The following is a 19,270-nucleotide window of genomic DNA, read 5'->3' on the forward strand; positions in this document are numbered from 1 at the left end:
ATGTAACTGTGCAATCTTTACAAGGCTATCTAGTATGTTGGATGACCAAGAGATGCATTTTACTCGCTTCGATGCGAAATAGTTTGGCTTCAACAGTGTCAATAACATGTCCAGTAGACCAAAAATATCCGGAGGAATACTCTTTTTAGATATTAGTTGATTTACCCTGCACTTAAACAATAGGCTTATCCTCATTCGGAGACACTCTGGAACTATATCCAAAACCGAATTCGATGACGAGTTACCCACTTTGAGACTAATAATGGTTGGAGACGGCTTGAATGGGTGATGAAGAAAAACTTTAATATAAGTTTAACATAACAGCAAATGTACAACGTTTCGACAATGTTTTATCATCATCAGGTCATCTTGTCATCTTTGTCATCTTCATTACTCATTTAAGCCGTCTCCAACCATTATTATATATCCAAAACCGTTTTCATACAAAACGTATGATGTGGTCATAATGATATCATTATGATATCATTATGACCACATCATATGACTGTTAGCATCACCATTCGCTGGGGAATTTGGCCCTTATTTCAGACTAGTGGATGATAACGACTACTCACTACTTGCTTAACTGGTCAACACATCCCTTGAAGACAAGAGAATTGGGCAAATGATTTGGTCAGCACACTCACCGAGCATCAATTCTTTCGAGCATGTATTGAATAATCTTTGGAGACGCATTACACCTGTTAAGTGGCTCTATATAAAAGAAAATAAAACTTGTAAACAGTTATTTCGAATAACTGATCGAATATATACTTAAGAACGTTACCGATACTGAATTTTAAGCATGAAACGTCAGGTAATGTTAACCATACTCTAAACCGAAGTGAAATGTCATGAACTAGAAAGAGAGAAGGCTGCCCAAACAAATGTTTACGGGCGTATTGTGAATGACCAGTCAATTATACTTTAAATCATATGACGTATTATCAGCTGCTACATTTACATAAAATTAACTGAAGAGCTTGATTGAAATGCAGAATACTATTTTGTGTCAACCGAACGCAATCCATAGACCCTCGGATTTACAGTCTAGCACGCTAACCGCTAGATGACGCTAAGCATATGCACTACTAAACTTATGTTGATCAAATAAAAAAAGTAACTTCTCTGCTGTCTCACGAGACATAAAATTTGAAGCTTCTGTTACAAATTTAAATGTGATCACAGTATTACAATTTGTTTTTTTAAAAAGGAGATAGAGCAAACCAGTGACCTAATTATGTATTTGTTTAGTTCGTTTGCCCTTAGTTTTATCGTTGTTGTTTTGTGACCTAGAGGTTAAGATAATTATTCATCAGGTATGTTTTACACAGTATTCTGCTCGTAAGAACATCCATAGTGTACAAAAATTCAATTAAAAGAGAACCTTTATTATAATAAAAAGTAATAAATATATTTTTTTAATTCTATATTTGGTAATTTTGGTTGTTTGTTGTTCAGCACAAAGCTACATAATGAGGTATCTGTGCTGTGCCCACCATGAATATTGAAACCCAGCATTTAGCCCTATAAGCCTTCAGACTTACCGCTGAGCCACTGGGGGTAGGAGCTGTACTTAGTGATCGAATGATGTTTTTATCCATTGGTTAACACTTTCGCTATTTTTGTTTTGCTTTCCATAATAAAAATTAAAACAGCAAATAATGTGCTAATAAATTAAAAATACGTTATTATAACAAAATTCAGCAAAGGAAAAAAAAGGAGAAAGAAAGAACTTCGTAATTGTGACTGCTTATGTAAATTAGTTTGTAATCAGATCACAGCAACATTTCGTAAACAGCAGGAACTATTAGTTATTTGTTATGACTGATATGTAATGCCCCCTTGTAAATGCATTATATACATTTATTTGTTATAAAGCACAAAGCTGCATAATGGGCTATCTATTCTCTGCCCACAGCGGGTATCGAAACCAGGTTTTTAGCTATATCAGCCCACTGGCTTCCCTCTGAGTCACTGGAGGGCATATAATATGCAGCTAATCAGAATTAATGTGTGTAGACAGATTTATGTTCATCAAATTTCTCGTATTTTTTTCTCAATCTCCAAAAAACATTTTATCGATTATTTGAATTAGTTAATCAAATGGATAACTTTCAATCGAGTTAGCAATAACGTAGGTTCTTTCATTAAAACGTGCGATTCTTATAATATATAACTAATAAAGAACACTAGCATGCTAAACAGTGTGAATAACCTTATGTCACAAGGATTGCAATTAAGTTAACTGAACTCCTAACAAGAATGTTTTGTTGAAACTTTATTTTCTCGTTGTAATTATTCCATTTGCTATATTGGGTATTGTCTAGTTTTATAACAGAACTCTGTTTATATGATATAAATGCGGTACCCTCTTTTTTTTTTGTCTCGCCGGCATTATTGTGCAAAAAAAAACAACGGGTTATTATACTTCCACATTTAAACAGAGGAAAATACTTTCAGAATTATATCACATAATTCATTCACCACACAATGACACAATTGAAAAAATACAGCCCCCCAGCGGCACAACGGTACGTCAGCGGACTTATACCAATAGAAACTAGGTTTCAATATCCATGGTGGGCAGAGCACAGATTGTGTAGCTTTGTGCTTAACAACAAACAAACAAACGAAAAATTACGGCGTGTGATAAATAACTATTTTGATTATTTTAGGAGGTTATCGTACCTTTATATCTTTTGTCTATTTTATCTACCATTTAATGTTATCAAACAAGCAGAACTTTAATTATTGAAATATTAATAAATCATGGGTAAAGATTTAGTCATCTTTAAAGAGTAAAACGTTTCAGCTATTTTCATTTTTAAAATCTTAATCCTAGCATATTTTGTCTCTTTTTCTTAAGTTTACCAACTTATAACGCTAAAATCCGAAGTTCATGTCCCTGCGGTGGATAAAGCGCAGATAGCCTAGTGATGAGCTTTGCACAAACAAGAACGAACCTTTTCTTGACATTGTTTTTCAAATGCTGAGTAATAGTTATTAACCTTTAAATCTTGAACTGTTTCGTTCATAGTAAAAGTTGTCAGAATATTGTTTTTTAAGTGTTGTTGCTTCATCCCCAGAGTTGGTCTGTTATAATAATTTCGTATCCTAAAACTGTATTTATTCCATCTTACATGCAACGCTGTAAATGTTCCTGCAAAAGGACCAACTGTGGCTATTCAAGAATATGTCTCTTTCTTCTCATTTATAGCTTCTGCTTTCTGCTTCTTAATCCTATTATTCACACCGCCTATTTGTGGTAACCTGGATTATGATACGGACTCGTGAATACAATTTACAGGCTGCAGTTCCGAAACCTCGGAGCGGCAGGAATTCTGAAAAGCCTTGACGGCTGTCTCTCAAAAGGACCTGAAGAAGTGGACAAAAGCCCAAATCTCGATGGATAACGATAAACAATAAAAAATGACCGTGGACTTGGTGTTTTCTTTCGTCCATTGAGGCGTACCAAAGAATATTATTGTTCTCAAACAATCACTCAAGAGAGCAGGAAATAATAGATTTGGTTGGAAAATAGGATTTATATTTAAATATCGTTTTTATCATCTAAATATACATAAGTTGTAAGGCACTAGTTCCTTAAGTAAACTTATCTATTTTCACTTCTGTCCAGCAATAAATGTGATAAACGCATTCGTAAAGTGACCTGTTTACGGTTTACAATAACACACGTATGAAACATGCATCATGTCCTTTGGTAGGTCAGCGATAAGTTTAAGGTATTATGACGTTCAAATTCGAAGTTCGAGTCCCTGTGGTAGACAGAGCGCAGATAGTCCATTGAACAGCTTCGCGCTAAAACAAAATCAACAAGCATATATCATAGCTCGTATAATATACAAGATGTTTTAAACACAGAAATTGTAGTATTCACCTTTCTAATCCCTTTAAATATGTATGGACATTTATATTTAAAAAAACTTTCCCACAGCTGTGAGAACTTTCGACAATCTGAATCTCATGCACTTTTAGAAATGTGCGAGGAACGTTAAAAGAAAATTTCTACAAGGTTGCATACTATTCAGTCGTTAGCCTCAGAAGGACTACTTAGATGGGCGACAACGTCTCGTTATACAACAAGCAAACTCGAACCTATGCATGCATTTCAATCAGCCCCTATTGTGAGGAACCAACAAAGACACGTGCGTCCCCTGAGTTGCTTAAATACGCGCAGTAATCACAGAAGAGGCCTGTGGTGAGGTGGGTTGGGAAGCTTTTATTCATGTGCACGCGTCTAAGATGTGTATCTTCTCAGTGTTGAAGACTAATTCTCTAGAGCGTCAACACTAAAAAACTCACACCTTTTACATTCTACTCATAGGAACTGTACGAACAAGGACAAATGTATATGCAAATATATGTAAATTATACGTATGTTAATTTCATTCTTTAGAATACAGTCAGAAAAACTATTTTAAAAATTTTGAATCATTCAAAAGTATACATACAGGATTACTCTCAGAAAACATAATCAAAGAAATACTCAACCAAAACTAAACGAAGATCCATGTATTTAAACATCATCCTAATTATTCAGATGGAAGGAGAGTTTATCACAGTTAAACTACCAATGATTAGCATATTCGCAGACAAATATAAAACAATCTGATCATACTCAAGCATTATCTAGTAATAGATAATATTGCTTGAAATGTATCAGAAGTCTTCTGACAAACAAAATTAAAAGTGAATTGCTTTTACAGTAATATCAAAGATATATAGATGGTGAAACAAGATCCAGAAACATGTACAACAACAGTTTTGTTCGAATATTAGAGTACTTGTATTTCATTGTTTTAATTTTATATGTTGAAAATTTTCATAATATTACAATAGAAGGATGGTAACATGCCTCGGGGGAAGGGGTGGGGGTTGACAATATTTTCCTGTATAAGGCCTAATTTATAGAACTGAAACAAAAATATAGATTAGACTAATTTAAACCAAGTTTACTATATTTGGGCGCAAGACAGTAAACTGCTGTTAAATATAAGCCATTAAATTAACATAGACGATATCCTATTATGGTACCTTGCACACAAGATCATAAACCGTTTAAAAATATAAATCATTAAATCAACATTTGCCATCATCTTATGGTGTGATATGCAGGGAATCATGTTTTCTACATGCTTTAGTGATATATTAAAATTCCTAAAAATGTTCGTTTATTCGGTTTAGTACGTAGTTTCAGAAAAAAAACATTTGATCCAGCAGGTCGTCTTGGTTACCTTGTTGTAGTTGCTTTCTTTCATTGTTCTTTATAGTACATAATGTCTATTCTACCGGGGGGGGATATCCCAGTAATAATAGCATCCATGTTGAAAGGATTAACAACTGTAATATCCTTAACTGGCGGAATTGATTGTCTTTATCTGTTGAACTCAGGCATGCTTTCTTGCTTCAGTTCTATTAGGAGATCGTCAAGTTAAGATCATACTTGAAAATGATCTTGTTTTAGTTCTACAAAGATCAATCCCGAAATAGAGTGAGAGTTGTGTGATTAAGCGCAAACAAATAGAAATTCAAGTGTGATTCTGTCTGAGCAAATACTTATGCTGTATTTGTGTGTTCATTTTTGCTAAATTTGTCTGGTCTCGTCATTTTCCACACACATTAAGAAAATTCAGTTACGTTACCAGTTTCAGAATTACTCTCCTTATTTCAGGAGTGAATCTGTTGTTATTAACACTTTAACATTCCACAAGTAAATAGGTAGGAGAAATTTTCGTGTCGTGACATCAGGATTTCTTTAGGAGTTTCTGAATCAATAACAGGCAAACTAGCTTTTTCTTAACTTCTTGAGTTTATTGAAATTCAAGGAAGGATTCTCATTTTCTGGATATGGAAGAGCTCACAAATGAGAGAGAAAAAGAGTTAACTAAAAGAAAGGAGCAGTTATATGTGACGAATGTTGAGCCTAGGGAAGAGACGACCTTTCCTTGTCATAGGACGTTTTCCATTGTTGCGAAGGTCTATGATATTGTTCAGCCTACAGCCACATTTTCAACAAAATTAGTTCAAGCCTCGGATACCCAGACCACTGAAGGAGACAGTACCCCTGATGATCAAACTCAGTGAAAAGGACTGAAACTCGCTGAAATAGAACAGCACCTGGTTAGTTCGAGACCAGGTTGGAAGATTCTCCTCCAAACTCTTAAGTTGTCATCAATCAAAACACAACAAAGTGTCAAGGATCCTATAAGACCTCACAATCTTTCAAGCCCTTTGAGTGAGACTACATTTATAGCCAGTGAAACCAAATTCGTTCTAGAGAATGACGATAAACTAAATGTAACAGGAGAAGTGACTTTTTCATAGTTAATTCCTTGGGCCTACAACATACAAATTTAGTTGAATGTCTAGCTGCATGAAGATACCATGCCAGTTTGTGGAATGTGCTGACCTAGGACACTGTGTTGGAGTTCAAACCATAGTCATCTCAAGCTATAGTGAATTCAAACCATAAGGTGTAGGGCTCCACTTGCAGATGGGTGCCAAAGTTGGCTCTTCAGGAGTTCCATGAGGAGCAACTGAAGGATCTTGACTTCTCTAGGGCACTCCATGCTGTCCAAAAAGATAAAGCCTGAATAGTATTAATACAAGAGGATACCATAGATGCACGTAACATGTGGCACTTGTACAAGCAGTTAAAAGTGCAAGAAGGTACACTGTTCCCCTGCTATTAACCCATGAAGCATGGTACTCCAACAGTGCTACAGCTAGTGTTCCCCAAAGTTATGTTTCAAGAAATACTCTGGACTTTGTGCAACCAAAGAATGAATGAGTGTAGCCCATACTCGTACTAGCATTCATTGGTAGCTTATCTGCCAACAAGTGAGTTGAGATATTTAGTGTTGGAAAAATACTGTACAGTTTGTATCAACAAAAGGAAACAGCCAAGACAAAGTAAACACCAACCAAGATTTATTGGGTCTCTCTGCAGATACTAGCTCTGGATATCGCTGATCCACTCTTGGAGATTGTGAAAGGTAATTGACGAATACTCAGAGTGGGACAAAGCTTATTTATTGGTTAATAAGCCACCACAGACTGTCGTGGATGTGTTACCTAAGAATTGAAAATCATAATTCAGAGCACAACAATAATTCCACGTGGTGCAGAAGGCAAACTTCAAAACCAGCTGCTTGTTAAATCATATAATATATCAGGTATGGTGAAAACTCATACTTCACCTCATCACCTTCAATGTGATGGTTGGGCAGAATGTACAATACAGACTACCTAGCAGATACTTGTGAAGTTTATCGATCCCAACAGAATCAACTGGAATTAAAACTTGACCTATGCGATGATGGCATACATAACAATGGAATAGAGGCCAGTAGGCTGTTTGGCAGATCTGCTCATATGTGAACATGAGGTATGACTTTCCACTACAAGGAAAAGTTTCCAAGTGTCCTCAAGACCAATTATAGTTGCTGAAATTGACAACTGTTAATACACTAGAATTCACCTGACAACAGCTAAGTAGAGCTGTATAAAAGAAGAAGAAGTGCTACAATTGGACAATGATGAAAGATCAAATGTTACAATGTGGCAACTTGGTGTGGTTGTTGTACATACCAGTAGCATGAAAGCAGCTTGAATTCGATTAGATTGGTCCATATCTGATACTCTGATATGTTCATCCTCCTACATATGAGCTACAGCAAACAAGAGGCATGAGAAAATGTGTGGAACACATTGCAAAGCTGTGCCCATACATCGAAACTCAGCCTTTGGTGAAATGGCTTGACTAGTAGTCTGGAGAAGAAACCAATGAGCAAGAGGAGAATGAGGACACTATCTTGAGTCATCTGATCTACCTAAGAATGGAGAAGAATGTGCAGGAATTTCTCTGATGGTTTTGAGGAACTAAAGGAGGAGTTTCTGCAAATGGAAGTGATTACCAGCTCCATCTGGCAGCCAAAAGGCGAACATCAGCCTCCAAATTGATATGGGTGGATCTTCTCAGTCATAAAAGCTAGGAAAGTAGGTGGTTAAAATATTGCTGACTAAAAGGGTATCACTACCCTTTCTTTCTAGGCAATTAAGTAGCATTGAAAGCACAGTGTATCCACTACATTGTACAGTAACTGCTTGATCATCAAAGCTAGGATGGTCAGGTACAGGCTTGTCCAAAAAGTTTGTGTGCTGTTCTATATTGATGTTAGTGTCTACATGACATGACCAGCAAAGGCTCCAGATTGTAATTCTATTGAGAACTGTTGAGAACAACTGAACCAGAAAATTGCTAACCACGACCCTAAACCAGCTACTGTAGTTCAGTTGCAGCACCTTCTAGTGACAATTTGGGATGAAGTCATGGTGGATTACATCAAAAATATCATCAACAGCATGCCATGTTGCTTTTGGGGTTATCAGAGTACAAGGAGTACCAACCAAGTACTGAATGTTTACTATGAATTGATATAAAATTACAAATGCTACCTATAGATAAGTAAAGGACACAAAAATCTGTGTGTCTGTCTGTTTGTCCGTTATCTAACTACTTCTAGGTCGCTGGGCCAATCTCAACTAAACGTTGTGGGATGATAGTTTGGAACAAGGGGCATGTTAATCGGACTTTACAGCCCCCTCTACCTCCATTGTTGCTCTTATTGAGCATTTATTATCCTTGATGTAAGTTAACGTTAACTAAATTCATAGATGGTGCCACGACTTACACCAAAAACAAAAACTTTATCAATTTTTTTTTCATAAAACAACATGCACACTATGTGGGGAAGGGCACAAAAATGTTATATATCTCATAGACTAAACTAGCACTCTCTGAGGAGGAATACAATCAAAAATATGACCGCCACTATTGCAATGTTACATAAACTTAGCTGAAGTTTTTACTCTAACAACCATCCTGAGGATGATATGAAGAGCCGTTTCTTGAGTTATACACACTTCCTAATTTGACCCGTTACCTTTCCAATTCGACCTGTGAGATATTTCTGCGGCCAATGACCGTCAATTAATTAATTACGTAAAATACTGTAGAAGGACATTAAGCAGGTAATAGAAAGAATTTCATTAATGCCAAGAGAATGTTTCAATTTTGACACTGAGATGGGTATTTCATGGAAGAGACAACAGTAACAAAGGGATTCACACTATGATGAGACATAGAAATACAGTTTTACCTCAGGTTTTTAAAAACACAGACTTATCTGGTGTTTTTGTAAATGTAGCTCTAACACAATTTTACCGGATATTCTGATGTTTCTCAAAAGCAAAGTGCAAGAATATTTAAAATAATCAAGTTGAAATATTGGTGAATGGGTGAAATTATCAGTAGTAAAAAATCACAGATAATGGCTTAGATATTATAGCAAATATATAGACATGATGTTCTCAGAGTTTTAATTATTTGTGATAGAAATATTTTCAGTCAGACAAATTGAAATATTCTTAATAAGGAAACAGTTATAATGAGTATTTTATTAACATTGTTTTATTACAGTTCAAAAGCATGAAAATGCAAGCTTTACATGTAACAGGAAACTTTTGCACTATTTATAAATGGAAGAAAGTCTCTAAGTAAAAGATTGAGAAAGTTTTAGTAACTCTTTATGGTCATAGATGAGATTAGAATCATTTAATCTGAGTCACCTCGACTGTGTAGGACACGAGCAACTTCGATCCCCATTCTTTCCTACTGTAAATGTGGTCTGTTTACATGACAGTCAGATGGAAGGCTAGGAATGAGACATGGTCAAAGAGTTTCATGTGTATGTTCCACTTGTTTCGCAGGGGCAACAGAGTGTAGCACAGCTAAAAATATTTCTTCAGATGGAAACCAAGGTTATCAGGAAATCCTCAGGTTCGCTGGACACATGTTACATGGGCAAGGATTGGCGTGATGACACGTTAAGCCTGTAGCCATCTTACTTGACCAGTAAATACTTCACAGTCTTAAGCGAGTATTATGACCCTCCCTTAATCTAAGCAATGGGATGAATCTTTGACCAATTATAACTCAATCAACCTTTGCATTTGGATCCAGCCATTCATTATTTAAGGCCAAGTTCCAACAATGACCAATCTCTTTCGTTGACTAGCCAGTGATTTTCCTGTCTTACCCTACTCTGAATAGCTGTTTTTATTACTGATATAGACCATTTAACATCTTCTAGCTATGAAACCACTGAATTTCTATGGGATGCATAACACTTCTTCTTGAGTGAAGTAGACCATGGTGCCACCAAAGATGAAATATCCAGGCCTGGTCTGACTTACATGGTGCCCAAGCCTATGAATTAAGATGCGTTTCTTACCAAAGCATCTGACAGAGGGGTTTGTAGAATCTGTGATAGGGTTGACCCTGAAGTACCCACGGACTGTATTACCACCTTCAATGGATCCTACCAATACTGAGAAGAGTATAGTCCCTGCACTTAAGGACCCAATGATTGCAATATCAATCACAGCTCCTGACACTGCCAAACGAGGAGATAAAACTTGAAGAAAAGTGGACACTAGTAACCAATCCCATTAGGGAATGTGCCATTACACTAGAAGACAGCATGAGATATGCTTGCACATCTGAAGGAAACACTGCATCCTAAATCTAAAAAGGAGTTTTACAGCACTAGATACACCCCAAAAGGATCCCAAGTCTCAAGTAGGTTGAGAATACTACAACAACAGAAGTCCATATGACCCAGTCAATCAGGACCAGATATCAACAGGAGAGCATTTATATTGAGGACCAAACTTTCAACCACTAACCACGCAAGTAGAACCTATGCAGTCATTGATCAAGAATCACTCCACAGTGACATATCAAGACCCATCCCAGAAAACAGCTGGGCTAGCTCCCAAACAAACCACCAAAGATGATAACGTATCATTCAATGCTCAAGCAGATTATAGTGCTAAAACATTCCTGTCAGGAGATGGATATCAAATGGACATAGGTATGAGCCCTATGTAAAAGCTAGAAAGAATGGCTGAGGTAAAGGGCATTTCCCTCTACCTTAGTATGGGTAAGAGGTTCAGTGCCTGCAGGTCAGTCTTGCTAACACCGAGAAAAACCTCAATAAAGCCCAGAATGGTGTGAAGGCATGGATGGTGATCTCAATAAATCTGATGGTTGAGTTGAGGGGAGTGAGAGTGAAAGTTAGATGGTGTCTTTGATAAGTATGCATTTTGTCCATAGACTTAATTTTTTAAATCCATTTTGTATTTTGTACTTTATTTCTAATTTAGAGTGCCTTCTGCCTTCCGCACTCAGGAGCAGATATGGAAGACAGGGGGCATAGATTTTTTAAAATTATTAGTTTATTTGATGTATATATATATATACATACGTCTTCCGTTTCTACTTTAATTTATTAACGATTTGCCCTGACTCTTTCACGCATGTGAGAATGAGTGAAAGAGCAAAGATTTAAAAATTTTATGATATATGTTTTAATTTTTGTGTAATGTGCCACTACTCACTCCCACACAAAAATATGATGGTGAGCAAGAAATGATTAGTTTTTTAAAGTATTTTTGTCTCTTAAATATAAAGTCTATTTCAGTGTTAAAAGGTGTAATTCTTTATAAGTTATTCTATGTAGTCATTTTTATGGGACTTTTAGTAAGGGTAGTTTTGTTTTTGTGTATTTTGAATGTTCCAACTATAATTTCTTTGGTACAAGGTTTTTCTATATTTGAGTGTAGCCGAGACAGTCTCTACCTATAGGGGACAGCTAAAGATCTTTGTTTGTTTGTAATTAAGCACAAAGCTACACAATAGGCTATCTGTGCTCTGCCCACCACGGGTATCGAAACCCGGTTTCTAGCGTTGTAAATCCGAAGACATATCGCTGTGCCACTAGAGTGTAAAAGATATTTCTTAAAGTTGAATTAAAATATGTTCTCTTCATTAAAATTGAACGTTAAAATGCTTTTTTTATTAAAATATTTTATTCTGACTTTCTTTCCTTTTTATTATTTTAGTTTACTGATTAGATTGGGCTAGTTTGCTCACGCTTAAAGTAAATCTCTATGGTTTAGATATTTCTTCCTTTTACTTCTTTAGTTTTACATTTTATTTATTTGAGTATGTACATGTGCATTGCTTTGTCAACGTTAAAGGGTATTTTCATGTCATTATTTGTTAAAGAGCATTTTTATGTATTCCTTATTATTAAAAGGCTCTTTTGTAGTGCTGTATTTAGTGAGCTTTAGTATCTAGTGCACATTGCTCAATAAGTAATATAAAAGTGACTCAATATCTATTGCCGTAGTATCTAGTGCACATCGTCTAATAAATAATCTAAAAATTACTCAATATCTGTTGCCGTAGTATCTAGTGCACATCGCCCAGTAAATTATCTAAAAGTGACTCAATATCTGTTGTTGTAGTATCCAGTGCATATCGCCCAATAAATAATCTGAAAGTGACTCAATATCTGTTGCCGTAGTGTCTAATGCACATCGTCCAATATATTATCTATGCTACCACCATAAGCCGATTTCAATGAAACATCTTTGTTGTCTTTTTTTACACCTCGAGTGACAGTAGTCCGCTTCCGTGGTTGTTTTCCCCCATTGGACCAGAATAAACTTTCCCTCAAGGTTGTCTTGAACTTCATTTAGAGTTGTTTTGATTATCTCATAAATAATTATATTTGAACACACCTAGATTTTTTTTATATTAAAGACCTTTGCTTAATTTTCTTTTATCTGAAAGTGAATTTTCAATTGCGTATTTCTTGTATAGCTAATATTGTCTTAAGGACATTAGGAGTTGTTTTTCGGTTAACAATAGATGTTAACAACTTGGGTATTGTTACTTAAATCACTTGAGCAAACTTGAATATGCATTCGTTGCTTGGAGTAGTATTGGAATAAAAGATGCTGAAAACTAGAATTGGTACAAAGAAAAATTCTTGTAATTTTACATCAAAGATATTTAGGTATTTCCATCTGTTATGAGTGTTTTCACGTTTTATTGGCCGTTCAATTGCAGCCACTGTTTATGAAATGCTGGGACTGTGGAATTCATTAAAAGTTAAGTTTAGTTCAGCGAGTCATTATTCTATGGATGTACTGTAGGCTGGTATGATGCAGTGTATTCATGATTATTTGTTTCGAATATTCGAACAAAGCTAATAATTCATGACTAATTAAGTCCAGATGATCGAGCCATTATCCCAACGGTTTCCTTTTTCTTATAGATTGGTAGGTAGTGCTGTATTCTGGATACATGAATACAAAACCAACTTTAATCTTCAGGATAAATCAAGTCTTGAAAAAAGTGACTCGTAAGCTCAAAGTACCTACAAAGTTCGTGAGCCCTATCTTAGACAACATCGCATGTAAATTTCTGAGCAAGATGAGAGATGCGAAGGTAGATTTAAAGAAAAGGCAGACACCCAGATGAATGGCATCATCCAATGGCAGTTTCAAGTTACACTTCACCAGAGTTATTCTTCAGCTGCGTGGAGGTTGATAATCACTGCCGAGTGTGAGATCTTTCAACCAAATAAAACATTGCAACAAACTGATTCAAAGCATAGTCCATCTGAACAAGATAAACCAAACCATTTAACAGTTTACAGTATACATCTTATTGAATTTAACTTTTATCATACACATGAATATAGCCTTCCTGTAACGTATATAGTAAGACTGAAATTATTTTTTATAATGTTTCTTTGTTTGTAATTAAGCACAATGAGCTATCTGTGCTCTGCCCACCACGGGTATCGAAACCCGGATTCTATCGTTGTAAGTCCGCAGACATACCGCTGTGCCACTGGATGGCTTTTTATAATGTAAGCTCAATTTTAGACGTATAGCAGGATGAGGAACTATAAGATGTGGTTTTCGTGTTCTTCGGAGTCAAAACAGAATTGTTATTTCTTTCTTAAGTTCAAATATAATGTCACAAAACATTACAAATTTTCAGCTAAATATGATATATTTCTGAAATTAATTACAAACTCAATTCAATGAAACCTTCGTATTTATCGCCAACGTACAGATTTTCCTACTGATATTCCTGTAAAATTGTTATACAAAGCTTCATTCCAGGTAGCTTGAAAAATTATTGACCTATTGTTCACATGCCTGAATGTGAATCTAAGGGTTCATTGTTCGCACCCTGTTACCGCAAAATTGCGCCCAATAGTTTTTGATCTTGAGTGATTGTATCAAATTCCAATATTTATTTAGAGTAGTCAAAAGGTTGGCGTTGGGTACTGTTAGCTAGTACCTTCCCTCTAGGCTATCAGTTCAAAATTAGAAACAACTATTGCATATAGATAGCCTTTATGTAGCTTTGCGCGAATGTGAGAAATAAACAAATGAACTACACGTCAAATAAAACAAAATTAAGAATTAAAGTTTATTAGTTACGTCGTTTCATGGGAAGGAGTTTTGGATAGATATTTTTGTTTTCCTATTTTTTTGAAAAAAGTTTAATTATATTGTTACTTCTTTCAAGTGAACTGAATTGCTTAAGATCAGTAAAATTTCAAAAAAGCAAAAAATGACATGTAACAAGATATTTGTACTACTCCTGACACAATTGTACTCATGCCAGTCATAGTTAAATAAATCTTTAGAACTTTTTTTAGAACTTTAAACTTTCCCACAGCTTTGAACTTCCTGGATTTGTCGAGTAACTGAAGACGAACCTGTTGTTCATATCAAACCCATCATTACACTTGAATGTACAATCATAACAATAAAAGGCGAAGAATGAGCACTTGAAGTGTAGCGTCAACCACCAGGAAGTTTGAAGAATAACGCTTTTTCCTTCGTTCAGAAATGCTTGAGTGGACACGACGTTACTCAAAAGACCGTAAAGTTTTAATCGAGGGGCTTGACCATTGATCTAGAGCTTGCGTTTCATCCTCAGGTGACAAACTCTGAGTTCATGGGTCCGTGTCTTATTATCCACAAAAGATGCCCCGGACCAACAACAATCTTTGACCGCCTAACACCATGTCCGTTTAGAAGCAGGCACTGTAATTAGTGACCAATGGTCAGCTATGAACAGCACAATCATACGTTAAAGAAAATTCATATCAATCGTCCTTTGTTAACTAACGGAAAGTAGGTAACAGCAACTTATCATCTTGGGAACTAAAACAGAACTGTTAGTGCATTTGGTCAAAGAGCTGCTATTTTAAGCTAATTTTGTTTACTACTTCAAAACGAATTATGTCTTTTGGTGAAATCGTTTTTGCAATCTAATCTAAATTTAACGTAAATTTGTCTTATAGAAATAAAATAAAGTAAAAAGTAAAATAAAAAAAACAGATTGTTACAGCATCGTTTTCTTATACCTTAATGGAATTTAAAGGCAAATATTCAATCATTAATAAAATTGAAACTATTATATCAGCAGAGAAGAATGAAACTTTATTACTATAACTTCTATAATATCGACACCAATTATATGATACTTGTTGTAGAATGAACAAAGTTCAGTCCATATATCACATACTTGTGTTAAGTAGGAAAGGAAGACCTTAACACGTAAAGCTTGGAGCTATATAATAAGATTTCTAAAATCACTACTAAAACAAAATATTTTACGTAACTGTAATAGTGATAGGAAAATAAAGAAGAACTGCTAAAATATCAGGTTAAAAACTTAAATATGTAAGTATTTGCAGAACCATATAATATACACTTGTGTATCCAATAGTATGCGATATATTAAGTATTGCTTTTAATATTAATAACAAAAATTTAGAAATCGTGCTTTTATAGTTTTATGTATTTTGATGAATTATTTATGAAACCCCATTTTCAATATTCGAGCTTTTTTATGTACTTAAAAGGTTTTTTGCCCTTAAAAGTGACTAATCATGTCTAAGGTTCTTCTGTATATTCTAAAAGTATTCGAATTTGAAATAAACCGTTTAGGGAACGTTTTTTATTTTACATAATTTTTAGTGACTAAGTAATTCTCCAACATCAGAATTAAATAAACAGCTACAGCAACTATTTTCAACAATTATTCACACGCATCAATTAAATCCAACATCAGAATTAAATAAACAGCTACAACAATTATTTTCAACAACTATTAACACGTATCAATTAAATCCAACATCAGAATTAAATAAACAGCTACAACAATTAAATAGTTGTTGAAAACACACGCACCAACTAAATACAGTGTAATGTTTTCATATTTTCACTATTCCGTGTTGTTTACTTTATAAGCACTGACGACCGACCAACTTGTATTAAGTCTAATAACATTTCAACACTTCTAAGTGTCATTAAAAACAGCAGTAAGGTCGGATGGATATACTTCTGGGAATTATAGAAATTATACTTCTGGGAACTTATAAGTGAAAGCAAAAAAGACTATGTATTAATATGAGAGCCACATACATCTGCCATATCCAGTGCCAACGAGGCCTTTTGCTCAATACCACAACTCATCATGCCGCCTGAGATACGACAGACGTAGTAATGATTTAGGTGCTATTTACATCATCAATTGCACGAATAACAACTGTTACGATGTGAATTAGATAAAGTAAGTGAAGCGTAATTATTCTAGATATTACTTAAGGCAAATCAGGATAATATTGATTTATTTTTACCATTTATTCCTTATTATTTTAGCTTCAATTAACCTTACTATCATTCAGAAGAACTGACGAACTATCAAGCTAGTCTTCTTGTTTCCGGAGCGTATCAGCCAACCACAGGAGAAATGTAAACTAATAATTCTAAGAACCTATGAGTAAAAGTTTGTTTGTTTGTCTGTAATTAAGCACAAAGCTACACAATGGGCTATCTGTGCTCTGCCCACCACGGGTATTAAAACCCGGATTCTAGCGTTGTAAGTCCGCAGACATACCGCTGTGCCACTGAGGGGGGGGGGGGGCTTAAGTAAAAGCCAAAAAGAATATGCATTAATATGTCAAACTCACCCATATCTGCCGTATCCAGTACCGACGAAGTATTTCTCTCAATTCAAAGGCTTCTCAGGCCAGCTGGGATACGACAGACAGAGTAACGATCTAGGCTCCACAATCACTGTTAGCGGAATAATTAAAAACAAACAAACAGGACGTGACTATATTATGTCTAGAACTTTAAGTGTAGGCATTCCATTGTTCTCATTAACACTAATGACAATGAGTTCTAGAGCCATCAAAACATCGGTAAAATAAAATATGTTACGTAAACGGTTGGTACCAAGTTTAAGTAACTATCAAGAAATGTGCAATACTCATAGATAAACGTCTGATATTCTGTAACTTTTAGATCTCTCTCTCTCTCTTGCTTTATTTCTCTGTATAAACAAAATGTATCTCATAATTATAAGCATATCGAACGAGACACACGTTCTCATTCGAAAATAAATTGTAATTACAATAGTTAATTTTGTAGTTCTCTTGTTTTACCACCTGCTACAATAATAATTTATCAGTTCACGACCCAATATGAAAAAAGAAACGACTGTATCCTCTCATTAAGTTTCATTCATCCTGTACAGTTTCATATTAATCCGCAATTTCTAACGGGCTAGACCACAAACTAGTTTTAACAGAGCATTGGAGCATCACGTTTTACACCATAAAGTAATATGGAAGAAGTGTGCACGAGTGTGTGACGCAATTGCCCGCCTCACAAACACCAGGGGGAAGTTATTAAACCAACCACCAGTTTCCGTCGTAACGAGCTTCGTTTCTAGCAAGGCTGTAAGCAGTGTGGTCACGACAAAGCAAAATTCCTGTTGTTCCAGAACAGCCAACTCTCTGATCAGTATTTCTGATCCTGAAATTTCATGATAAGAATTCCACATCCAATTTGATTTTCTAAAAGAGTAAAAAACGTAAAGAATTAATATAATTATGAATGAAATAAACTTATTACGTAATATATATCTTAAATTTCGAAACGCAAATTTTATTACTTGCAAATATATCCTTCCGATCATCTTTCCAGTTCATTAAAAAAAACAAAAGAAAAGAAAGAACGAGGAATAATTAAATAATATTACTTATTTGCACGTTTGTGGGACAGCTTCACCTTATTCATTCTTGTTGCCCAGATGTGTAAATCTTGGAAATAAAACTAAAAAGCATTACAACCGTCTGATAAATTATGAAAAACTAGCAAACTTAACAGTTCAGTCAATAGGAAGGCTTCCTAACAGCATTACGTTGAATAGAATTAGTAACCAACTGGTACGAAACATAAAATTTTAAATCTCAGTTTTAAATTTTAATAATGATATTTAAAAATATCTACTTATCTTTCCTATTACGTCAAAAGATCAGAAACTGAACAAATTACATTCGTAGTTACGATAAGATTGAGATGGCAAGAACTGAAAAGAATGTCAGGTTTAGTCTATGGTCACTAGTGAACTATTAAGTAACTAAATGTTGCAACCACGAAAATAAATACTCGGTTGTGGAATTTCATTTTAAATGAAAGTTCACAGGAATAGTTAATATTCTGTTAATGAAAGAAAGGCGGTTAAATAAAACGGGATTTTATTTAATATTTTTAAACTATTGCGTAACGGTACCATAGTAAGCCCCATATTGTTGATGCTGGTCTATAATAAGCATTCGAGAAGTTATGTTTAAAAAGTAGATCGAAAATCAGGAGTAATTTTGCTCCATTAATTCTAAATTTTCCTTTCCATTACAATGTATGCTACCAGGTGTAATGGCGGTATTTCCTCCTTGTTGAAGTCTGTCGCCGACAGGCGGCACGCGAGTTGTCACGGTCGAGTGAGCAGGCCGGTCGCAAGCTGACTTCAAGTAATCAGTCTCACTATTGCTGAAATGTCTTATGTGTTTGCTTTTTGTTTTGTTTTTATTTTTTTTTCTTCAGAAGTATTGATTATTTGAAGATGGCTTCCAACTAAACACTATTACTTAATATACAACATAGTTATATATTCTCTCATTTCTACCCCTGACATTTCAAAGAAGACATCCTGGACGTTGGTTGAAAAAAACTATGTATTTTTCTCTGAGACTTTACACAAAATACGATGGTAAAAACTATGAGTTTCATCTTATCATTAAATAATATAGCAAAGCTGGCAATTGTTCGTTTGTGATGTATCGGAACGAAATCTGTTATATGTGTTTGTACGTGAAGAATATACCGTATTTTTCGGAATATAAGACGCACTCTTATTTTGAAGACAAAGTTTTTGGGGAAAAAAAGCTACAGTCGCATTTGAAAGATTTTTATTTAACAAAAATTCAATTTGATATATTGTTCTAAACAC

General features: G+C 35.0%; 1 protein-coding gene across 1 annotated transcript in view; it reads left to right on the forward strand.

Moving 5' to 3' along the window:
- Nucleotides 1-19,270, forward strand: part of LOC106478643 (macrophage mannose receptor 1-like) — a 165,205-nt gene that overhangs the window by 71,287 nt on the left and 74,648 nt on the right. The window lies entirely within an intron of this gene.

The sequence above is a fragment of the Limulus polyphemus genome, unplaced genomic scaffold, assembly GCF_000517525.1.
Source record: "Limulus polyphemus unplaced genomic scaffold, Limulus_polyphemus-2.1.2 Scaffold237, whole genome shotgun sequence".
In the NCBI taxonomy this organism is placed as follows: Eukaryota; Metazoa; Arthropoda; class Merostomata; order Xiphosura; family Limulidae; genus Limulus; species Limulus polyphemus.